Source organism: Macrobrachium nipponense, chromosome 39 (assembly GCF_015104395.2).
Source record: "Macrobrachium nipponense isolate FS-2020 chromosome 39, ASM1510439v2, whole genome shotgun sequence".
NCBI lineage: Eukaryota > Metazoa > Arthropoda > Malacostraca > Decapoda > Palaemonidae > Macrobrachium > Macrobrachium nipponense.
The window spans coordinates 37,184,502-37,195,801 of record NC_061099.1 but is presented as its reverse complement, the minus strand read 5'-3'; the positions used below and the strand labels follow the sequence as shown (position 1 = coordinate 37,195,801).

Sequence of the window (11,300 nt, the reverse complement as noted above, 5' to 3'; positions counted from 1 at the left end):
TCTTTAGCCTCGTCATCGCTTGGTCAATGTGGGACGGTTCCTCTTAACCTTGATTTCACAACCTCGTAAAATTGGAACTTAAAATCTGTAATGGACATTTTCAAGGTCTTGCAGAAACATTAATATTTAAGCCAAAGATTTCAGATGACTTAAGAGCAAAGGAATTTCCGAGCAGAAAATATTATCAGAATGCCACTTGATTTTCGAATGCGGTTGCGTGTCAAAAGAAAAAAAAAATCAGAAGAGTAAAAAATGCTCATTTTTTATTGGTCCCGCCAAGAGCAAAACCTTAAGACTAGAAGATGTCATCTGTTAAATCGACCTTACATGATCTCCAAGCCGGGTTGTTTCTTAAGGAGAGTCGGAAAGCAGTTGCTTGGAGAGACAGACGGCATTCCATAAGCGGAATATAAGGAATAGGATTGGCTGAGGATTTCAGGAATTGGCCAATCGTCTATCGGCATTACCGAAGTTTAGATGGCAAGATCCACCGAGATTCTTTTCTTTCTTTCTTTCGTTTTGCCAAAGAGATAAAACCCGAGTTCTTTGATTCGGTGGCCGCCCCATTATTTGGCCAGTATGACATGAGTTGCCCTGTTGCAACGAACTTGCTCGAAGGGAAGGTACAAAAGAAACTCTCCAAAAAAGATCAGAGTCGAGGGGGAGGTCGAAGGAAAGAATATGGCACGAGAATCTTCAGACAGAAAATAATCCAGCCGCTGAAATTCAAGTCAAGTTGGTCTTCCGAAGAAAAATGGACAAATAGACGAGAACCGGTAAATGGAAGAGAGAGAGAGAGAGAGAGAGAGAGAGAGAGAGAGAGAGAGAGAGAGAGAGAGAGAGAGAGAGAGAGAGAGGAAGGAATATACAGCTTTAAATTTGCTGTATAAAGCAGAAATCAATCTGATTTAAGAACTTGTAAATCGTACATTCGAACAACTCGCTCGTGTAGTTAAAACAAAAATAAAAGATTTAAAAAAGAAATAGTTTAAAAAGTATGTTGTTACCTCTGGGTTAAGGATAACGCTCGTCAGTATTGCCAATTCTCAAGTTAAAAAAGATCAAAACATAGAATCTTCAAAGTTTCTTCACTTACGTAATTCACTAAAAATAAAAAATAAATAAAAAAACACGTAATATAATAAACAGGCTGTAACGTTAAATGGTGAACTGTAAAGGGAAATTATATTTATGGCTCTAAGTTAAGGGAAAGCTAGACGTAAAATGAGGCTTCATTCCTAAGGACAGCAGGGGGCCACTGCCGAAAAAAGATTTTGGAGGAAATGGAGAGAACTCGATATTCAAATCGGAATTTTACTGAGAGTTTCTTCGAATTATAAATCATAGAATACCTATAATTTATGTGCCAGTTATTTTCTCCTCCTCCTGAAGCCCCTTTAAGCCATACCTTCAATAAAAATACTGTGAGGAACGTCTGCATTTAATGGCGATGGCTGAATAACGACCTTACCTTACAGACCTTACAGCTCGTTCGGGTTGCCCCAGGTCCCTTAGTGTGAGGCACCTGTCATTGCTGGGTTAAATAGACTCCCATTGAGCGCCTCAGTGGCGTGATCGGTATGGTCTTGACCTGCCACCTCAGTGGCCGCGAGTTCGCTTTTCGGGCATTCCACGAGGGGTTAGAGATGTGTATTTCTGGTGATAGAAGTTCACTCTCGTATTGGTTCGGAAGTCACGTAAAGCCGTTGGTCCCGTTGCTGAATAACCACTGGTTCCATGCCACGTAAAAACACCATACAAACAAACAAACAATAGACTCCCATTACTTCCTGGTCAATCTACATACGATGCTTAACGCCAACATCACATAATATTACTAATCTACTCGCAAAACAGTGTCATCGTCTATGAGTTCTAGTAACATTACAAATACAAAGACCGTGATTACGGGTATTCGCGAACGCATATGAAATCCCAACATTAATAAACGCAATATCATATTTCCCAAGATCTCAAGGTAACGTATTCTGAACGGTCAGATTTATCTGCAAGTAGTTACTTCTCCTGCACATATTTCAACATGCAATGGATCTCAATTTAGTGAGAGCAAGATAAAAGAACGTCGCGTGCGTCAGATGGGAAAGATCATACCACAAAGGATTATGAAACTCGGATAACATGTCGCATTAAAGGTAAATTGCTCTCATTTGTAGGTAATTTGCAAATTTACTCCACATATTTATAAATACAGGAACATGTTAAACAGCACAGAAGAATTATTTATAAAAATGATAAAATATAGTGTATTTATTTTTAATTTTCGTTGGTGAATCAATGCTCTGTTTGGCCACAGATTTTAGCACGCTCCCCGAGTAAGCTGGAGGTCGGATGACGCCTTATTTATTCTCAATTACATTTATTTAAATGATTTATTTATGCACAAGTGTAACCATGATCAAACAGTAAAACGCCATACCGTATCGAAGAAACTATATAAGAGCGAAATGATTTGGATGATAATTTTAAGTCATTTAAAATAAAAATATATCATTCTGTGAATCTAGAGTGACCCTGAAGAAGACTATGCATGGCTGAAAAGGCTGTCAGCTTAGGAATGAATAAATATTGGAGTGCCGTATCGCTTGTTTGTCCCTCTTTAAAGACTGAAGAAGCACTATAAACATCTGAAGACTTGCCAATAAATTATAGAAGTCGTATATGCATTAGGACTTGAAGAAAATTGGGTATGTGTGTGTTTATATACTCGTATGCATATACATATATGTCTTGATTGTCATCAATGGCAAACTGTGAAGGGAAATAACATCCTTGCTTATAAAGAAAAGGAAAAATTGTGACCCTTTGAGATTCCAGAATCCGAAATCCGAAAAAGTAGAAGAAATTCTTTATTGGAGGCTGACCTTCACAGACAGACAGCCTCTTCGAACTATAAATCACATTTGTATATCACGGTCTAGATCGTGTTTTATATTTACAATTTACGTGCATGTTATTGCATTTTCCTGAAAACTATCTAAGGCATAATCTCTCGGATCAAAATCCTTTGTGTACTCTCTCTCTTTCTCAATAGGGGTAATGTCTTCTTAATAGCTGTAAATGCAATATTAAACAGTACCTCATTAATCCTCGATATTAGTACACCCATATTCTATTCGCCATCAGTACTAATTATACAGAACTGTCCAAAATGCTCTCTCAGTCGTGCTCTCCTGTTTTCTGTTCTCTTAGTGATAAAGGATTAAAGATCACGAATAAAGTAACGATCTAATGTTGCTTTCCTTATGCTGACGCTATACTTCCTCCATTGTAAACGGCACGCACTCTTAATTAACTCTTACAACAATGTTGAGTGTGCACCGCCTACTGTTTTTTCTCTGGAGAATTACTTAAAAATAAATATAATTTTATTTACTTTTTAAAATGTATTTTACGTAAAATAAATAGTCTATAATTTTATTTATTTTTTAGAATTTATTTTTTGCTTCATTTGCATTTAAAAACTACATATTTTCATGCTCGTTCCTCTCGACTCCTTCGATGAGACTGCCGCTTTTACGCCATTGAAAAAAAAAACGCTTATAGCATTTTCTTATTGCAAATCCATTTTAAAATCTTTTTCTTAAAGTTTCAAGCTTTGTATAATCATGGACATAATCACGAGGGCGAGGTGTGTGTAATGTATGTGCCTATGCATTCTATAATGTTTTAAAAGAGTTATTTCTTTAATGCTTTGACAAAAGTGTTCTGTATTATGTTGTATCCGTAAGCCCTGTTTTGGTTTATGTTGAAAAGTTTTCTGTAATATACTGTATCCGTAAGACCTGTTTTGTTTAATGTTAAAATGCGAACAGAACCTTGTATTGTAACCGATTCTTGTAACAAAAAGTGTTGACGGTTCCTCGAATCCGAACCCCGAACCCACGAGGTTCGACGCTCCGTTCGCCCTCCGTCACGGCAATTGTCGGTTTTTGGGCCCCGAATCAAAGGGAGGTCTCTTTGCACGTTACGCTATGTGGACGGGACCTGTATTGCACGCGTATCAACAGAGGTTGCTGAACTTGTTGACACCGACTATGAACAAGGCCGTCCAAAGTAGAGTCCCTTGCTTTGGTCAGTCAGTACGTATATGTATGTCTACCTTGGCTGATTGGAGTGAGGAAGAGGTCCTTCAATTTATTAGTTATTACCAAGAAAAGGCTTTACTGTGGTTTGCAAAACACCCGAACCATTTTAATAAAATACGTCGCAATGAAGCATGGATAGATGTAGCACAAAAAAAAACGGGAAAAACGATGGAGGAATGCAAGAGGAAGATGACTTGCTGGTTAGCGTTTGTGAGAAGGGAGAAGGTTAAGGTTAAGAAAAGCACTGGCACAGGGAAAGGTGACTACAGAACTACAGAGATAGTTGATCTGTAATGTAGTTAATTTGTTTTCTATCGTATATAGAAAATTGAGCCCTATGGAGTCCACATGTTGATATTAGATATAAAATACCAAGTGATTGTATCTTGCTTTAAAAATAATAGAGATGTGTTTGTAAATAATTTAGATATACTTTATCAGGGTTGTCCCATTCAGTCATAATAATACGAAGTTTGTTTCTTGTATTAACCTGTTTAATAATTTTAATCGAACCACACACACTTGACTTACCCGACCGGTGATATAGAAGGAATAGTCTAAATATGAATCTTTATGTTTGCTTTATTTTTCTCATTTTTTCTATCATACCTAGTATTGAAATAATGAAAATTAACCACATTATAAAAATGCTTGTAAATAAACATCGAGATAGATTAGCATTAGATAGGCATATATATAATATATATATATTATATGTGTCTGTGTTTGTAATATAGGAAGTTGTAGCTACTGTCTGTCTGTCTGACTGCTAACTCTTCAATAAGTATATTTTGTATAATTGAGAGGGTGCGGTTAATCTGGATATATAGGCTACATGTATGTCTGAATTTATTTTCTCTAGGTATTGATGAGGTCTACAAAAGTGCGTGGTTTGCATTAAGAGCTTGCAGTTCCTTTGGGACAAGGACAATCCTCGAGAAACAATGAACACAGTAAGTTTTTTTTCCATTCATGAATGTTAAAAGATACTTGAAAATGAATGATATTTATGTGCACATTTACTCCAAAAACTGTACATTGCCTAAATACTCTCGCAGGCACAATGTAATTGTTAAATACTGAATCTTTTGAGTCATTTCTTTGTTAGTGATTCTTGCAATCTCAAAACTTGTAAGCTGGAAAATTACACAGTATCCGGTTCAGATATATTAAGCCATTGACTTTATTTATTGTTTTTCACATATTATCCAAAAAGCATGTTAGTAATGGTTAACAAAAGATGGATTAACTGAAGGGGCCTTCATCTAGGCATAATTGCTCTGCCAGGTAACACTTCCTTCATTCATGAAGTAGTCAGCCAGTTCTTCTCGTACATCCTTAGCAGCTGTAGAGGATCTACGAGGAACATGTCTGAGTGTAATCAAGGATGTTAAATTATGTTGTTCTGCTCTCCAAGTACCAGGAGTGACATTGCCTTCCTCATCCTCATAATCCAAAGTGCCTCTAATGGGGTGTAGATATTCACTGCTTGCTAGTTCCTTCGTAAAAAGTTGTGGAGGTGAGCTACAGCCATTACAATCAGTACAGCTGTATCCTCCTGCAAAGGACCCTGAACACTGAAGAGCAAGTGCCAAAAACATTTTCAACAACTCTACGAGCTCGGCTGGTCCTGTAGTTAAACACTCGTTCTTTGGAACCTTTTGGGTGCATGCCAGCATACCCCTTCTTCATATTTGGACTAAGAGCAAAAGCTTCATCTCCAACAAAGAAATATGGAATTTCGTTTTCTCTTGACCCCAATCATTGTGGTTTTGAAAATTCAGGGCATTGTTCTCCATTTTTTTTTATACAAAGCATTATTTCTATAAACCCCTCCGTCCGATGTTCTACCCTGACATCCTACATCAACAATAAAGTTGTATTGGGCGTCGACCAAAGCTAATAATACCACACTAAAAGTTGCTTTATAATTAAAAAGTTCAGTCCCACTGTTGAAAGGAGCTTGCAAGACAATATGCTTCCCATCCATGGCTCCTAGGAGATGAGGATAGTTCCACAACTCTGCAAATCCTTTTGCGATGGCTAACCAATTGTCTTCCGTTGTTGGAACCTGGAGGAGGGAAAAAATTGTTACGGACACACAACACTGTATATATATATATATATATATATATATATATATATATATAATATATATATAATATATATATATATATATATGTGTGTGTGTGTGTGTGTGTGTGTGTGTGTGTGTGTTGTATCATCATTACCGTGATTCATATACATATATCGAACTACAAATGTCCTTTAATATCTAATTCGCTCTACTCGGAATTAATATATTTTCATATATGTTTAACCGAGGGGGAATTTATTAAGCGATAATAGAATTGCGATCGACAGACGCGAACCACCGACCTCTCAATTCTAGGACTGGCAGTGAAGCCCAAACCACTGCCAGTCCTAGAATTGAGAGGTCGGTGGTTCGCGTCTGTCGATTTCCAATTTCATAGTATCGCCTAATAAATTCCCCCTCAGTTAAACATATATGAAAATATATTAATTCCGAGGTAGAGTGAATTAGATATTAAAGGACATTTGTAGTTCGATATATATATATATATATATATATATATATATATATATATATATATTATATATATATATATATATATATATATATCTTAATATTTACAACAGTAGCCTATATATTCAACTATTTCCTAGATGTATGAAGATGTTTTTGCTATTTTTTTTCTTTTATTAAATTTGCATTTAATATATATATATATAATTTAAATATAATATATATAATATAATTATCTTATATAATTAAATGCAAATAAAAAAAATAGCAAAAACATTCTTCATCATCTAGGAAATAGTTGAATATATAGGCTACTGTTGTAAAATATGTTAAGATATATATATATATATATATATATATATATATATATATATATATATATATATATATCGAACTACAAATGTCCTTTAATATCTAATTCATATATATATATATAAATATAATATATATTATATAATATATATTAATATATATATATATAATGCAATCTGTTAACTTCTGATAACACGCTTATTTTTCCAGATACCGGGGACAGAAACCAGCGATAATTTGGAACTTGACCAAGACGCTTCCCAAAATGAAGAAAATCAACTTGACCCAAGGGCAATAGACGACAACACAACTACAAATACCCCCATCTCATCACAGAGGGTATCAAGAAAGCAAAGGATTCAAGAACAACGCTTAGATACAGCCTTCGAAATACTTACGTAAATCGTAAGTTTCTTCTAATGATGAGGCACAAGATTTTGGTAACTTAATTGCTAAAAAGTTACGTGAATATGACGCTTTGCACTCGGTCTGCTGTCCAACATGCAATAATGGGCATATTGACGAAAGTAGACATGGGCAACTTTGAACATTGGCTCGTTCGAGACCAGGCAATGATCGACATTCCTTGCAACATTTTTCCTTTCCGGCTGTCAATTTACCTTCTGTGTCACACTTGAACCAGCCGTCACCTTCATTTGATAGCCGTTCAGCTTCATCCTCACCACATTTGACAGGACCACAACTTTTAAACACTAGGTCTGCTTTATCTACTGAACAATTACCTTCGAATTCACCTTCTACCTCATCGACACCACTACCCACTGAGCAAAATGTGTTTTCCCCTAACCTCTCAGAAGATGATTACTGCATACAAGAGCTAATTTGATTATTTTCTTTTTCTTTTGTATTTCTTTCTTCAGAAGATAAAATTCTCTATATCAACTAATTTGAACAAATTCTTATATATATATATATATATATATATATAGATATATATATATATATATATATATATATAACATATATATAATAATATATATATATATATATATATATAGTATATGTATACAATATATACATATTGGTAAAGACTTGCTGTATGTGTACCATAGCCCACTGAATAATGTGTACTTTCCCCTAAAGTTGTACTTAAACTGAATAATGCTTTAGCTAATGTGAATAAAATTATTTGCTAAACTGTTTTTTCAAAAACCTGAACCCCATCAAAGAAAGAAAAAGATTATCTATTAATAAAATAACTTGAAGAATACAGATCACGATAGGCTATAAACGTCAAGTTCCAAGGTACTTCCGGTATTATGCAACATTTTTAATATTATTTTTTCTGATTCAGGCTGCAACCCACTATCAGTATATTATATATATATATATATATATATATATATATATATATATATCTATACGGTATAGGTATATAATTTTTATAGCTGACACAAAGAAAAAGGGTGATGCAAAATTAGAAGAAAAAAAAAGAAACACTGTATATTATTTTGCAGTGCTTCAATGATGGCTTGGCAGACTGTTTCACTGATGGCTTGTTTTGAGATCTTGAATAGGTATTGCAAACTTGTATACGAGTCTCCAGTTGCTAAATATCTGATAGTAAGTGCCACCTTCTCTTGAACTGTAATAGCTTCTCTCATATATCTGTCATTTTTCATAATTTTAGGTCCTACCAGTTTTATAATATTCTCAAAATCTGTCGAAGACATTCTGGTGAAATTTTTGTAGTGGCCAGAAACTTCTTGGAATCTCATGTCCCATAACGATTAACTTTTCCATTCCAAAACTTCATTTATCTTGGTTTACCAAAACTACATTTTTTGGTGACGATTACCACTTATAATTATGTGGTTGTGATCTGCTCAGCTCACTTGACTCCGCTTGGCCTGTCCAGGTCACCTGAGTTCAGTGCTTGGCTCTGCCGAGCTAACTGTTTGCTCTTGGTCAGGTCTGTTCTTTGCCTTGGCATAGCACCCTCCTTTCCTGTGTTGTGGTCTTCATATAGTCCTGATGGCATCAATCGTCCGACCAGCCAGTGTAAGTTCAAGTCCTATCCTCAACCCGAAGGAAGAGGGGTGGTAGGACGAGGTGGGGAAGGTGGAGAGGCCAGTCACTCTCACATCCTTCTTACCTCTAGAACAGCACACCATAGGCAAGATGCAACTTGTCCTCTTGAAGGAGCTGGGTAAGCAAATGCAACCTGCAAGCATCCACCACTGGTCCAAGGAAATGAGGTTCCAAGGACTTGTGGGCAGGCCCGAAGGGAAAGATAAATATGGTCGCAATGACCTTATCTGTCTTCCTGTTTGACATATTCTTCAGAGTGATGACAAGTACCCATCCACTGGACTATCCAACTGCAGAGAAGTCTCTCAGGGTCTCGTAATATTCTGCAGCAGATAAAGACACTGACACTACATGGTGGGTGTCGATTCTTATGGGTACAGGAACACACCAATAAGACAAAGTAATGACTGATCTGGATCAACCAATACAAAGACCACAGCGTAGCTCATGACGGTCTCGGACTCTTCAACAGCTGCCGACTGACTGCGCTCAGTGTGACCGTGTGAGGTGACCAGTCATGCATCCGAGACGTAGTCACGTGACACTCGCCTTTTGAAGGGTTATGCCGAGAAACCATACAAATCGTCTATCTTGTTCGCCACTGATGTTGGGAGACGAAATGATGATTCTCTCAAGGCATGCGTCCATCAAAGAATAGTCAATTGCCTTCGAGAGACCGAGGTCCCTGATGGCAAGGCAGAAGTTCTCATAGTAGTTGAATCTCAACTAAGGAGAAACAATACTATATGCCAGTGAAAGACTAAGGTGAATACGGACCTACGTCTTCACAGCTGAATCAAGAGAAGTTATCTCTCAAGATTCTGAACGCAGAAAAAGTCCCGTCGATGACACCAACCAGTGAAGACGGCTTTAATCCCTGTTGTTTTACAGAGGACTGAAAATGCAAAACTGCTATTTTATTGCTGTTCAGTGAGAAGCCGGAGTTTGCAATGAAAGTGGAGCGTCTTTCAGTAATGAAAACCCAGGGATTGTACTGTCTGAAGAACCACTTCTCATGGGCTAGATCAGGGAGGACATTTCTATTACTTCGGAAGTTTTCCGTTATTCATCTACAATTCGGGGTGAACAAAGAATAATTGCACACCTACGAATTGCGAGATGTATTTAGAAGACAAACTCAGATGTCTGAAGAAATCATTTTGCATCTCGCAGTGGCAGGTGCGATGAAGCGGAAGACTAGGCTACAGGCTTCTGTTACCGTGAGGTAAACAGAAATGATAACGAATCTAGTGAGATATCTCTTGTCTGAAAATTCTCACAAAAGCAAAAGGCAATGCAGTAGAGATGGTCATACACGTATGCGAGAATTCCAGCCAAACCAGAGACCTAAGTCTGTGATTGCTGGGCAGAGAATCGATTCGGTAGTCAATCATCACAGAGGAGGAGAGACAAAACCCAACCAAACTATCTCAGAGAGCCAGCAGGACTGGCTGCAGCAAGCAGGGCTGGCAGGCAGCACAGACACCGCTAGCTCTTGCTCACTTGTCATCCTGAGTTGCCAGGTAATCCATTCCATGAAGGAATGCGTTCAGCTAGAACCATCAAGAGCAAGAAAATACACTCGAGCATTTGCATTTTAACTGAACCAGGTTTCAGTGAATGCAAACGCTGTGGTGGTGGTGTTGTAAACAATACCACTAGTATCTCAAAATCAAAACTGGTAACTCTTAAGAGGCTTGCAAGGCAGTCCCGAGTTGTAGTTCAATTAAGAGATACAATTTGTCTCAGTCACATACCCGTAGAGTTAACTACAGTATGTGTGTAATGGGAAAAATATTCCTTTAATTATTAGTGATTTATTTAGGAATTGATTCATCATCCTCCTCTAATATCTTTACACTGCTGTTGTAAGTAATTGGAACTGTGAAATGTTTTCGTTTCTGTTGTGGACGAGTGTGGCAGTGTAGCCAGTCCCTTGTTTTGTTTATCTTTCACTATGAGTATGGGAGCGCTGCCCTGAATCTTTCGTCTGCATTTTGGTAACACTAGCAACACGTGTAAGAATCACGAATGCTTTCGTGTGAGGGGTCGTCAACCTGTCCATTCTTCATTTTGGCTATTTTACCAAGTTATTAATACAAATGATTATCTATCCCTTGCAAGGTAAGCTTTTAAAGTTGTAATATTACCATTAGTTCATTAGTTAGAACAGATCATTATCATGAAAGAACAGTAGCAGACGAGAATTCAAGTGCAGAGTTGCCTGCCCAATCAAACATGTTGCAATGCCTTAACGAGGAAGATTTTCATTGTCGTGAAAG

At 36.9% G+C, this 11,300-nt stretch overlaps 1 pseudogene; it reads left to right on the top strand.

Moving 5' to 3' along the window:
- Positions 1 to 4,055: 4,055 nt before the first annotated feature.
- Positions 4,056 to 7,865, top strand: LOC135210417 (uncharacterized; annotated as a pseudogene).
- Positions 7,866 to 11,300: the final 3,435 nt, after the last annotated feature.